Source organism: Armigeres subalbatus, chromosome 1 (genome assembly GCF_024139115.2).
Source record: "Armigeres subalbatus isolate Guangzhou_Male chromosome 1, GZ_Asu_2, whole genome shotgun sequence".
In the NCBI taxonomy this organism is placed as follows: Eukaryota; Metazoa; Arthropoda; class Insecta; order Diptera; family Culicidae; genus Armigeres; species Armigeres subalbatus.
In genome coordinates, this window is record NC_085139.1 from 268,558,704 (window position 1) to 268,572,825 (window position 14,122).

General features: G+C 39.7%; 1 protein-coding gene across 1 annotated transcript in view; it reads left to right on the forward strand.

Moving 5' to 3' along the window:
* Positions 1-14,122, forward strand: part of LOC134207303 (neuronal acetylcholine receptor subunit alpha-7-like) — a 213,159-nt gene that overhangs the window by 140,924 nt on the left and 58,113 nt on the right. The window lies entirely within an intron of this gene.

Genomic DNA, 14,122 nt, shown 5'->3' on the forward strand with positions numbered 1-14,122 from the left:
CTCAAAGTTGGATCCCAGGTAGGAACCCTTTTGAAAATACCAAATTTTCAAAACGACTTATCTGCTTTTGTAAACAAAGATTCAAACGTCGATTTGACGAATCTGATAGCACTCTGATAGCACATCATCATAACATAGATGAGGATGATGAGGGCTTCAGATACCTGTTGATGGTGTTGGTTTGCGTGGAAGTGCTGGATTTCCTATATATATATATATATGGGACAGATATGCAATTACAGACTGTTTAGCTGATACATGTAGGTGAAAACAATTCGAATTTTTTTATACTGACAGCAAAATTTGAAATACCGGTATTTTCCGATAATACCGGTATTACCAGTTTCGGTACTACCGGGTTGACCACCCTAGTTTCACCCTTTGAAAAACTTTGCACCATTTTATACAGTTACGTGTTTTTTATCTAACATAAGAAAACAGTTCCCAATCAACCAATGCCGTCAAAAACGTTTTTTTATTTAGATTGAAATATCGGCTATAATAAACTTTATACTCGTGAATTTGAATAATTGAGTTGAACAAAAACAGGAATAATAAGAAAACCGTTCCAGCAACCCATGCCGTCCTTTTCACCATAATGAAGATGTACAAAAAGTTCAGTTAGTGTGTGTTTCATCTCCCAACAAATAAATACTTTAACTACGGAAAAGGTAGAATAATTCTTGCTTCTTCAATTTTTTTATACCAATACAAACAAGCAAGCGAAACTAAAAGACCCGTTTTCATTATTCTCGAATTTTTCATAGGTAATTGGTTGAAATAAAAATAAGTTCAGGAAAATCAAAAGTAACTTAGTTTACCTTCATAATCACCAAACCACATTCTTTTAATTATTTAATACAATAACTTGAATACGCCTCCGTTATGCTCAAGACTTTTGGTCCTTACAAATAAAATATTGTTGTAGATAAGGCTTGTTCGCGCCAAATCTTGACCGGTAACTTTAAGAATAAAGAATTTGTTTTACCTTCGCATCTTTCTGGTGGTTCAAAAATTCCGGTTTGTTCCACTCTCCGACGCGGTAGATATTGTTAAACAAGCATCGACAAACTATTAAACGCTGTTAGCAGTGTTCATATGAAAACAAAAGGTTTTCAGCCAGAGTCGAGAGTTTCGAGTTTTAATTGCGACTGCACACAATTGTTTTCCGAACCTGCAATTCCTTCGATGTCATTATTTAACACGTATAAGAAATATATTTTCAGAAGTACAGACAAGCCTTATGCTCTTAATTTTCAAAACATATTTGGCGTAGAATTGGTTGCGAACCCTGCGAAACAAAATCGTTAAACTTTTCAAAAGGACCTAAGTAACATTTATTCATGAATTAATTTGAGTACTGCAATTAAAAGCTTACATATTCCTCTGTTGATTTATTTTTATTTATTACCAGACTAATGCCGGAGTGGCCTATGCAATACATAAAAGTCTTCTCCATTCAGCTCGGTCCGTGGCTGCACTTCGCCAACCACGCAGTCTGCGGAGGGTCCGCAAATCGTCCTCCACCTGATCGATCCACCTTGCACGCTGTGCACTTCGCTTTCTTGTTCCCTTTGGATCGTTGTCGAGAACTATTTTCACCGGGTTACTGTCCGACATTCTGACTACGTGCCTGGCCCACCGCAGTCTTCCGATTTTCGCGGTGCGAACGATGGATGGTTATCCCAACAGCTGATGCAACTCGTTGTTCATTCGCCTCCTCCACGTACCGTCCGCCATCTGCACCCCACCATAGATGGTAGTGTGGCATGTGCGCAACACATGTTACAAACTAATTCTAAAATATCGTTCATCAGGATATCCAATTCAAAGTAGACCACCCTAGTGGTTCTCTTGAATATTAAATTCCTTCCTTCCCAGAATCATCCAACTGCTTACGCAACGAGTGCATACGAGTGCATAAGCAGTTCGATGACAGCTATTACAGCAATTCCGACCCGAACGTGTCATGTTGTAAATTATTGTCACCAAGCCAGATGTGGTTCGTTGTTGTCAAGTACCTTATTCGCCTTTCTCCTATTTCAGAACCCATTCAATATGCCATAGCTATTTGTCTCTTTCCTACTCTTACGATATCGATCACTGATTGGTGATCGCCGTTTTCTCCTCAAACCAAAATGCTTCAAGTGTCTCCAGTAGTTTACATGTTTCAAGAAAAGTTTCAATAAAGGAGATCGTTGTCAACCGTCAACAGTGAAGGTTCTATTTTTCTAAATATCACTTCACGGGAAATTGTGTATGGACTTCACATGGCTACCAGTGACTAGGAGCAAATATTTAGCCTTCTCCATTTTTACGAGTTGGAAAATCTGTGTAAAGTGCCTGTTACACAACTAATAAACACTTAAAGTGATGTGATTGCAGTCTTCCAATACTTCTGCAGATCCCAATATGTTAACACAAAACCAACTAGAAGTGCACGAAAATCTGCCAAAAGTTTAGTGCCTGATATAACCAGATAAACTGTTAAAGTGAAGTGATGGGGAAACCACAATCAAAGTCTTCCAGCATTTCTGGAGACCCCCAAGTGCAAATACAAAACCAACTGGAAGTGCATGAGGAACTACATAACGAGCACGAGTTCAAATTAACAATCATACTAGTGATAGTAAGCATCCATCTCGCTATTACTGTTTACAAGCTCTATAAAGAGCACACTCGCACTCAAGCTCTAAAAGCAGCCAAAACAGTTGCTGATCTTACCAGCGTGGGAATTTGAATCGTGAAAAATCAAAGTTAAATAATCGAGAACAGTGACTTCTCAGCAACATGGAGCAGCCCACAATTGGCTAACCGGCAACATGGAGCGGCCACAGGAGGTGTTTGAAGTAACTCAGGATGTGCATCGCTGCAAAGTAAAACCGAAGATTCGTCAGCAGAAAGTAAATTGGATAAATGTAAGTAAATTTTATTTATATCCAAATCAAGTGCATAAATGAGTAACATAATAAATGAGTTAGAAATCTTAATTAGTAAAATTCACCAAATTAAGTTAAATTTAAAAAAAATCACCCCAAAGAAAATACCTAAAGTTCACCTTAGATGAAAAAGTAAGAATAATTAGGAACACTTATAATAACATTATTGACTTACTGGCAAAATTTGAAAGCAGCATTGAAAGTAACCATAGCTCGTCTCGAATTCGACGAAGCAAATAACTTATTACAAAGCAAATTAAAGAATTATAAGAAAAAGTTATCTTGGAGATCGGTAATTTGTTCTATTATTTTTATTAATTCTCTTAAAAATACAGCAACTAGAAAAAACCTTGTAAGCGATAAAATAGTGAAGATGCCAAGCGTGGACATTAAATTGGGAACCGCTCTGGTTAATACCTACGACGGTTCCCCTGCTCAATTAAACGCATTTCTCGACGCTGTCGCACTGTTTGTAGACACCGTCGATGCAGCTTATGAAAATGCTACACCAGCTGAAAAAAACGCAGCTCGAGCTACAGTAGTCCGGTTCATTAGAACAAGGCTTACTGGAGCTGCGCGACAATTCATTGGAGAGTTAAACGACCTCCAGGAAATATTAGACGAGTTAAAGTTACGATGCGCTTCAAAGGCAACATCGGATAGCATCGTAGCCAAATTGAAGGCAACGAAGCAAATCACTACCACAGACAATTTTTGCGATGTTTTAGAAAAATTAACAAACGAGTTAAAGTCTGCATATTTAAATGAAAAAATTCCAACAGACACAGCTGATAAAATGGCCACAAAGCGAGGAGTTGAAGCTCTCATTGGTGGCATAAAGAATCCAGATACGAAGTTAATCTTAAAAGCTGGAAACTTTAGTAAATTTGATGATGCAGTTCAGAAATTGCAAGAAAACGATGTTCCGGAGTCGTCATCATCAAAATCACATGTATTGTATGTGAGAAATTACTCGAACAACAGAATTAGGAGACGTGGTTACAATACTCGAGGAAGTAGACCTCGTGGTAGGCAACCATTTAATAATGATCGTTATTACGGGAACTATTTCTCCAATCAATATAGAGGAAATTTCAACAATAACTGGCGTGGAGGAAATCAGAGAACAAGAGGAAGAGATCTGCGTCAATCCGCTTTTTATGCGCAAGCAATAAACCCAAATCAAAATATGCAACAAATTCATCCACCTTCGGTACAACCCGCAACACAGTCGAATTTTCAACAACCTCATAATGTGAATCAAAACGGAAATATCCACCCTTTAGGGATACCGCTCGGGCAGCATACACAATAAATGTATCTGCCACCAACTATGTACAGCTAGAATTGGACATGTCTGAGACACGAAGTTCGTTTATTGTGGACTGTGGCTCTGACATATCCGTAATGAAAGCTAATAAGATAAAACCCACACACATTTTTTACCCAGGTGAAAAATGCGATATTGTAGGAATAGGACAGGGTAAAAATTCCACTATGGGTACAACAAACGCAAATTTATTTATAAATGATACTAAAATACCACATAAATTTCACATCGTTGACAAAGACTTCCCCATTCCGACCGACGGAATTTTGGGAAGAGATTTTCTAGTGAAATATAAATGCAACATAAATTATGAATCATGGTTACTTGGCATAACGATTGATATCGATACTTTCGAAATACCAATCATAAATAATCAATCAAATAACATTATATTACCCGCTAGATGTGAAGTTATAAAGCATCTAAACACAAATTTAACCGAAGATAGCGTTGTTTACGCGCAAGAAATAGCTCCAGGGATTTTCTGTGCAAACTCAATAGTGAATAAACAAAATTGTCTTGTTAAATTCATTAATACAACGTCTGAAGATAAAGTATTACAACCAAATTTTACCCCAAAATTTGAACCACTTGCAAATTTCTACTATTGCACTGCTTTATCTAACCATACAGAAACTAGCTCAAATGATCGAGTTCAAAAATTAAAAAGTTAATTAAAAATGCAGAATAATGATCCCAATATTACACGTAAGCTCGAAACTCTATGCACGGAATATAGTGACATCTTTTCACTCGAAGGAGATGTGCTCACCGCAAACAACTTCTATGAACAAAATATCTCACTTAACAACAATAGACCAGTTTACATAAAGAACTATAGATTACCAGAAACCCAGAAAAACGAAATTAATGACCAAGTTCAAACGATGTTGGATGGACACATAATTCGAAATTCAACATCTCCGTATAACTCACCTATTCTATTAGTTCCTAAAAAATCTACAAACGACGAAAAAAAGTGGCGTCTGGTAGTTGATTTTAGGCAACTAAATAAACAAATCATCCAGGATAAATTTCCACTTCCACGAATAGATGAAATCTTAGATAATTTGGGGCGAGCAAAATATTTTACTACGCTCGACCTGATGTCAGGTTTTTATCAAATTCCACTAGATGAAGCTTTTTACAAATACAGCTTTTCAACCGAAAATGGTCATTTTGAATTCAATAGACTTCCTTTCGGACTGAATATTAGCCCTAATTCATTCCAGCGCATGATGTCAATCGCGTTGAGTGGTCTACCACCACATTGTGCATTTCTTTATATAGACGATATTATCGTAGTAGGATGTTCAGTGAATCATCACATAGAAAATTTACGCAGAGTTTTTCAGCAGTTACGAAAATTCAACTTAAAATTAAACCCAATAAAATGCAATTTTTTCAAGAATGAAGTCACCTATCTTGGCCATCATATCTCGAAGGATGTATACCCGACAAAAATAAATATTCAATAATTACGAATTACCCTGTGCCAAAAAACGCAGACGAAGTGCGACGATTCGTTGCATTTTGTAACTATTATCGACGTTTTATTAAAAATTTCGCAGACATTACCATGCCATTGAACAAATTGCTACGCAAGAATGTAATCTTTAATTGGTCTGACGAATGTCAAAAATCTTTCGAATTTTTGAAACAAGAATTGTTATCCCCCCAAATCTTGCAATTCCCAGATTATAAAAAAGATTTTATTATAATAACGGACGCATCAAAAATAGCCTGCGGAGCAGTGCTCGCACAGGTACACGATGATATCGAGTTACCAATCGCTTTTGCGAGTAAAGCATTCACGAAGGGTGAATCGAACAAGTCGACTATCGAGCAGGAATTAACTGCAATCCATTGATTAATAGTTGATTACTTTCGATCTTACATCTATGGTCGTAAATTTATTATTCGGACAGATCACCGTCCATTAATATATTTGTTTTCGCTCAAAATCCGTCCTCAAAACTAACTCGTATGAGATGGGATTTAGAGGAATATAATTTTGATGTGGAATATATAAAAGGCAAATCCAACGTGCTCTCAGATGCTTTGTCTAGAATACAAATCACATCTGACACACTCAAACAAATGTATATAGTTACACGATCGATCTCTAGGAGAAATAACACTAAAAACCTGACCTTCATACTAAAGAGACTGATCAACTCCATGTGTATGAAGCGCCTAGTAATTTAGATGTTTTGACTTGCCAAAACTGTCATTTTCTTATAACAGTAATAACAAAAAATACATAAACATGATAATATATGATAAGAAATTTCGGAAGAGACTATCTCCAGTGATAGCGCTCGCAATAGACAATGCCGAAAATTTAAAGTTACAATTAGAAAATATTCTGGAAATAATAGATGGCAGGCCTGACCATGAAATAACTACTGATAATGTAGGTATCGATAATACACGAAAAAATTCATAATGCCCAAGAAGCTAGCAATTCAAAATAACGATATTTTATTCAATCATTTCAAAATAAATTCCTTTAAAGACTTAGGTAATGCAGTTCTTAGGAACGCTGCCATATTAATTTATGAGAAGCCCGTTCAAGTAACAAGTGCGGAAGAAATCGACAACATATTAAAATTACACCATGACGCTCCAGTTGGAGGTCATCCGGGTATAAATAGACTATATAGAAAATTGAAATCATTATATTCCTGGCCAAACATGAAACAAATAGTTTCAGATTACGTCAGATCATACGAGCTTTGTAAAATAAACAAGCATGCAATATCAGTAAAAACACCCGCTATTATTACAACTACACCTCAGAAAGCATTTGACGTGGTGTCCATTGACACGGTTTGACCGTTTCCACTCACGGAAAAAGGGAACCGCTATGCAATAACACTGCAATGCGATCTTTCCAAGTATGTGATTGCAATACCTGTACCGGACAAATCAGCTGTTTCAATTGCCAGAGCAGTTGTAGAAAAATGTATTCTAATTTATGGCTCTATGAGATGCATTAAGACAGATCAAGGGACTGAATACAAAGGCGTATTTGATTAAATATGCAGTTTATTACAGTTGAACCATACTTGTTCGACAGCTTACCATCCCCAAACAATCGGTGCATTAGAGCGTAACCACAAATGCCTAAATGAGTATTTGAGGATATTCGCAAATGAACGTATAATTGATTGGGATGATTGGCTACCTTTCTATTGCTTCGCTTACAATACGACACCAAATACAGATCACAATTACACCCCTTTCGAACTAATTTTTGGTAAAAACTCAAATTTTTAAAATTTTGTCAGAACTTACAAATAGATCCACTATATAACTTAGAATCCTACCAGAAAGAACTCAAATCTAGACTCCAAGTTACTCACAGCAACGTAATGCAAACAATTTTAAATAGGAAACATAAACGAACTTCTAGTTTAAATAAAACAATTACACCCACAGATATACGCATAGGAGACATAGTATACTTAAAAATCGAAAATAGTCATAAATTACAACCAGTGTACAGCGGCCCATATCAAATAGAAAAACTGAAAAACACTAACGCTATTATCCGAGATAAAAATAACAAAACGACAGAAGTACACAAAACAAGATTAATCAAAAAGTGATGAAAATTATAAAGTTATAGTCACCTTCTCCGTTAGGGGAAGGGTGCATTTAAAATCCCATTATCTCAAAATTTATAGTAAATCGTTTTACAAGCAAATTAAAATTGTGAGAGGCATTTGAAGCATAACAAAAGAAAAGAAACTTTCGTTACACTCAACTTTCTTTTCTCCGTAGGGAATGGTGTGGCATGTGCGCAACACATGTTACAAACTAATTCTAAAATATCGTTCATCAGGATATCCAATTCAAAGTAGACCACCCTAGTGGTTCTCTTGAATATTAAATTCCTTCCTTCCCAGAATCATCCAACCGCTTACGCAACGAGTGCATACGAGTGCATAAGCAGTTCGATGACTTAAAATGCTATTACAGCAATTCCGACCCGAACGTGTCATGTTGTAAATTATTGTCACCAAGCCAGATGTGGTTCGTTGTTGTCAAGTACCTTATTCGCCTTTCTCCTATTTCAGAACCCATTCAATATGCCATAGCTATTTGTCTCTTTCCTACTCTTACGATATCGATCACTGATTGGTGATCGCCGTTTTCTCCTCAAACCAAAATGCTTCAAGTGTCTCCAGTAGTTTACATGTTTCAAGAAAAGTTTCAATAAAGGAGATCGTTGTCAACCGTCAACAGTGAAGGTTCTATTTTTCTAAATATCACTTCACGGGAAATTGTGTATGGACTTCACAGTAGGCAGCACTTTCCTTTCGAAAACTCTCAGTGTGCGTTGGTCCTCCACGAGCATCGTCCAGGTCTCGTAACCGTAGAGAACTACCGGTCTAATGAGTGTTTTGTATATTGTCAGTTTGGTACGACGGCGAACTCTATTCGATCGGAGCGTACAAAGTACGTACGATTTCCAGCCATGATGCGTTTTTGAATTTCTCCGCTGGTATCGTTATCGGCGGTCACCAGTGAACCCAAGTACACGAATTCTTCAACCACCTCGATTTCGTCACCACCGATAGAAACTCGTGGTGGGTGGCTTACATTGACCTCTCTTGAGCCTCTTCCTATCATGTACTTCGTCTTCGACGTATTGACGACTAGTCCAATCCGTTTAGCTTCCCTTTTCAGTCTCATGTAGGCTTCCTCCATCCTCTCAAAGTTACGTGCCATCATGATATCAATGTCGTCGGCGAAACCAAATAACTGGAGGACTTCGTGAAACTCGTACCACTCGTGTCAATCCCTGCCTTTCGTATTACTCCCTCCAAAGCGATGTTGAATAGCAGACACAAAAGACCATCACCTTGCCGTAACCCTCTACGCGTTTCGAAAGGGACTACATCACCCGATCCATCGTCGCCTTGATCAACCGTATCAGTTTATCCGGAAATCCGTTTTTGTGCATTAGCTGCCATAACTGGTCGATAAATATATAATGAGTGGGCACGTTGTATTCGCAGCATTTCTGCAATACCTGACGTACGGCGAACACCTGGTCTGTGGTAGAGCGTTCACCCATAAAACCCGCCTGGTACTGCCCCACTAACTCTCTTACAATTGTTGTTAGTCGGTGGCATAAAATTTGGGAGAGTACCTTTGTAGGCGGCATTCAGCAATGTGATTGCGCGGTAGTTGCTACAATCCAGCTTATCGCCCTTTTTGTAGATGGGACACACGACACCTTCCGTCCACTCCTGCGGAAGAACTTCCTCCTCCCAAATCTTGGTAATGACCCGGTGCAGCGCTCTAGCCAGTGCCTCACCACCGTGTTTAAATAGCTCTCCTGATAGTTTGTCAGCCCCAGGGGCTTTGTTGTTCTTCAGCCAGCCAATCTCCTCCTGGATTTCCTGGAGATCCGGAGCCGGTAAAATTATGCCCTGCGTGCGTTCTCCCAGGTCCATCACCATATCGGGCTTTGGAACGTGGCCCTTACGTGAACGGTTCAGCTTCTCATAGAACTTTCGTGCGTTATTAGCGCGGTACAGTTCCTCAGTCTCTTCACGGTCTCGATCTTCCTGCTGGCGCTTTTCCCTCCGAAAAATCGAGTTTTGTCTGTTCCACGCCCGTTTGTATCGTGCCTCGTTCACCCTCGTACGGTATTGCAGCAATCTCGCACATGCTGCATTCTTCTCCTCAACTAACTGCTCACATTCATCGTCATACCAGTCGTTTCTCTGATCCGGAGCCACCGCGCCTAGTGCAGCGGTTGCGGTGCTTCCAATGGCGGATCGAATATGTCTCTAGCCATCTTCAAGAGATGCTGCGCCTAGCTGCTCTTCCGTTGGGAGTACCACTTCCAGCTGCCCGATAACCGGTCTATACATTTCTTCCCTTCCTACCTAAGCGTTCATGTCACCGATGACGATTTTGACGTCCCGCAGTGGGCATCCATCGTATGTCTGCTCCAGCTGTGCATAGAACGCTTCTTTCTCGTCGTCGGGTCTCCTTTCGTGTGGGCTGTGCACGTTGATGATGCTATAGTTGAAGAATCGGCCTTTTATCCTCAGCTTGCACATCCTTGCGTTGATTGGCTGCCACCCAATCACGCGTTGGCGCATCTTTCCCAGCACTATGAAGCCGGTTCCCAGCTCGTTGGTGGTGCCACAGTTTTGGTAGAAGGTAGCCGCTCGATACCCGCTTTTCCACATTTTCTGCCCTGTCCAACAAATTTCCTGCAGCGCTACGACGTCGAAGTTGCGGGGATGTAATTCATCGTAGATTATCCTGTCACAACCTGCGAAGCCTAGCGACTTGCAGTTCCATGTTCCAAGCTTCCGATCGTGATCCTTTATTCCTCGCCTAGGTCGTTGTCTATTATATCGAGTCGTATAATCTTCTATGTCGTTCGTAATGGTTGTTTGTTAGAGGTGGCTTATTGGGCCTGCGCAAGCCTCCTGTCTCGTCAGAGGGCTATCGTGTCAGGGCTGTTTAGCTTCCCATCTATCACCAGGACTAGGGCTTGTGTGCTTTGAGCGCCACAATTCGCAGGACATAGTCCCTGTTGCCCCCTAACCCCCCTCTGTTGATTGCAATATTCAAATTAATTCACGAAAAAAATGTTACTTAGGTTGAAATAGTTTTAAAAAAGTACGCTAGACAGGTGCTTTCCCTACTAAGCTACGAAGGACCTCCGTCGTCCTCCGCAGCTTAGCGGCTTTTGTGGGATCAAACTTTACCGAAGGGAGCGGTAACCCTCCAATATCTTTTCCGAACTAAATCTATCACATGTTGTGCATAGGGGAGGTGGGGGTTAAATAGACAGGGGTTCCCTTTGAGCTAAATCGTTACAAATTTGGCACTCCATCTAGGGGATCTTATCGCTTGTTTCAAATTATGAGTGTAACATTTTTTACTACATTCAAATAATAAAAGAAATTCTGTTTATTGAAGATTTAATGTTACCTGTGGCTGAAATGCCATGATGATGTAATTTTTGATGTGCAGTATTCAAGCTTTTAAAACAGAAGTCTATCCAAAGATTGTCTGGTTAAATTGATGATTTATCTCAAAATTCTATTTTTTGAGAATTTTTAAAGAAATTAGATCATGGTGGGGTAAAACGGACACGTTCTGATAATATGGACCATATGAAGTATATGATGATGGATCGACTGTAAATTAGATATTTCGGGATTTTCTTGGCATGCAGTCTTAATTCCAGAGTCAAAACAGGGTTTTACTACTGTCCGACGTTTCGGCAAAAAAATACAATTGCCGAAACGTCGGACAGTAGTAAAACCCTGTTTTGACTCTGGAATTAAGACTGCCTGCCAAGAAAATCCCGAAAAAAGACCATATAAAGTACATACATTTTTTTCAGTTTGTATTTTTACGTCCTAAAACACTAAGCACTAAGGGGGGTCCCGTAGCGTAGTTGGCTATATGTTCGCCTTTCAAGCGAATGGTCATGGGTTCGATTCCCAGCCCCTCCACAAAAACCCTCGTCAGTCGCCGGATGCGCAGCCTATGCGGTGACGTATTGGGGTGCACGCCTCACCATCACGGCTGCCTGATGACGACTGACAACTTGTTCTTCTCGGAGGCATTCCTCCAACGTTACCTGGATAAATCGCAACCGGACAATGCAACGATCATTGGATACACGGCATGGACAAAACGAACATAATGGACTCACGCGAGATGGACCAGCCAGCAACGCAACAACAATGAATAATGGAAAAATCTAAAAATAGATTCTGTGTGGATTCTGGGTTCAGAATATTACAGTAGATCTCGGCACCGTAGCGGTTAAGTAACCTATGCATACAATTCATCAACTAAATTCACTATTTTAAGCTTAATTTCTCAACTTATCCGTTTTACCCACACAATATTTTACCATTATACTTATAACTTTTGAACTTCATTACTAGTGCTAGTCCAAATTCAATCTCAATCGAATCCAATCCAAATCCAATCCAAATTCAATCCAAATAATGTACACTAACGCCGCCAAGTGGCTACATGAAGTCTAGATTTGTTTTAACCAAAATCAATACTCGCAGGACTTTGACATTTTCCTTTGGTCTTCCATACGCACTTTGTAGTTTCACAAACTGCAATATTCGGCCACCTTTCAGACACGCCTTATAGTTTTCTAAACCACAAACCATTTTCACCGGTCTTCCAGCCGCGCATTGTGATTTTGCCAACCACAAACCAGTTTCCTACGGTCTTCCAGACGAGCTTTGTGATTCTTCAAAACACAAACCATTTTTCCAGCGGTCTATCAGACGCACCATCACAAACCATTTTCCATCTGCAGAACACCAGACGTGTCTTGTGATTTTGCAAACCATGAACCATTTTCCGACGGACTTCGAGCTGCGTCTTGTGATTTTGCAAACCATGAACCATTTTCCAACGGTTTTCGTGATTTGTAATTTTGCAAACCAAAATATATCACTTTTCACAATTTAACCACTTGATTTCAACTCACCTTATGAAATCAGCGACAGGATCCAAAATGGCAGGATCGCCTAAATGTGTGGCCCAAAATGGCCAGAACGAAATTATGACAGCGCAGCGACTCTCCGTGGACGGGTGTGCACGCCGCGGAGATCTGACCAGAAGCGGCAGAGTCATGGCTTGCTGCTCGCCGATTGACACGCTGAGGTGTGAATCCATAAACACACTTGCAATGGCACCCTTTCCTAAGGAAAGACTGGAACCATTTGTGCGTCCTTTTACGTACGTTGGTCTGGACTACTTTGATCCAGTGTTCGTCAAGGTGGGCAGAAGTGTTGCAAAGCGTTGGGTAGCTCCGCCATACGTCACGGCAATAAGCAAGGATGTTATCGATCATTTAGTAATTCGCGTTCGATCATTTAGTAGTTTGCCAATAACTCATTCCAAAAGCTGAATTTCGAAATGTGTTGTATTGTGGACTTCTAGTGCGAAGGTTTTTCTACAACTCTGTCTAATAATTCGTTGTTAGAATTAAACTATTAACGGAGTTATAGCACTAGTTGCAGTAGCTTAAGCTAAATGATTGGAATTTTGTAATAATTTAGTCTAAGTTACTGCAACTATAGCTATAACTCCGTTACTAGTGGTATTCAATCAACGAACCATTAGGCAGAGTTGTAGAAAAATCTTCGTACTAGAAGTCCACCATACAACACATTTTGAAATTCAGCTTTTGGAATGAGTTGTTGACAAACTACTAAATGATCGAACGCAAATTACTAAATAATCGATAACATCCTTGGCAATAAGACGATTTTTTTCCATGACGCGGTTGACCCGCCGTTTTCTATTCAGACAATGGCACCTGTTTCCGAGACGCCAACAAGAAACATTCACGAATGCTAAGAGGTCGTACTCTAATTACGTAAGCACTTATGGGGGTAGGGGGGTCTGCCATTTTCTTACGCTCCATATAAATAAAAATGATTTTTATGGGAAAAGTCTTACAAGGGGGGGGGGGTTGTTTGAAAAACCCAGAAAAATTGCTTGCGTAATTAGTGTACAGCCCCAAATACGAAGTGGAAGTTTAATCTACCTTCCATCCCGCATATGGGCGGCATGTGCGGTCAAGTCAGTAAAGATCGCCGTTGGTTCGGCTTTTGAGCATTCGCGCAAACCCAACGATGAAACATTGATGACGATAATATACGAGACCGAAGCTTTGGTCAACTCCACACCACTCCACTATGGGTAGTTCTCATCCAAATGGGTGGCTAAAAATATTTTTGCTGAAACTGTTTCTAAGCAGCATACATTATATGAAAAGACACATTAAGTGAAGGGACAGGATTTTCAGCAAAAAAAATGTGTGAAA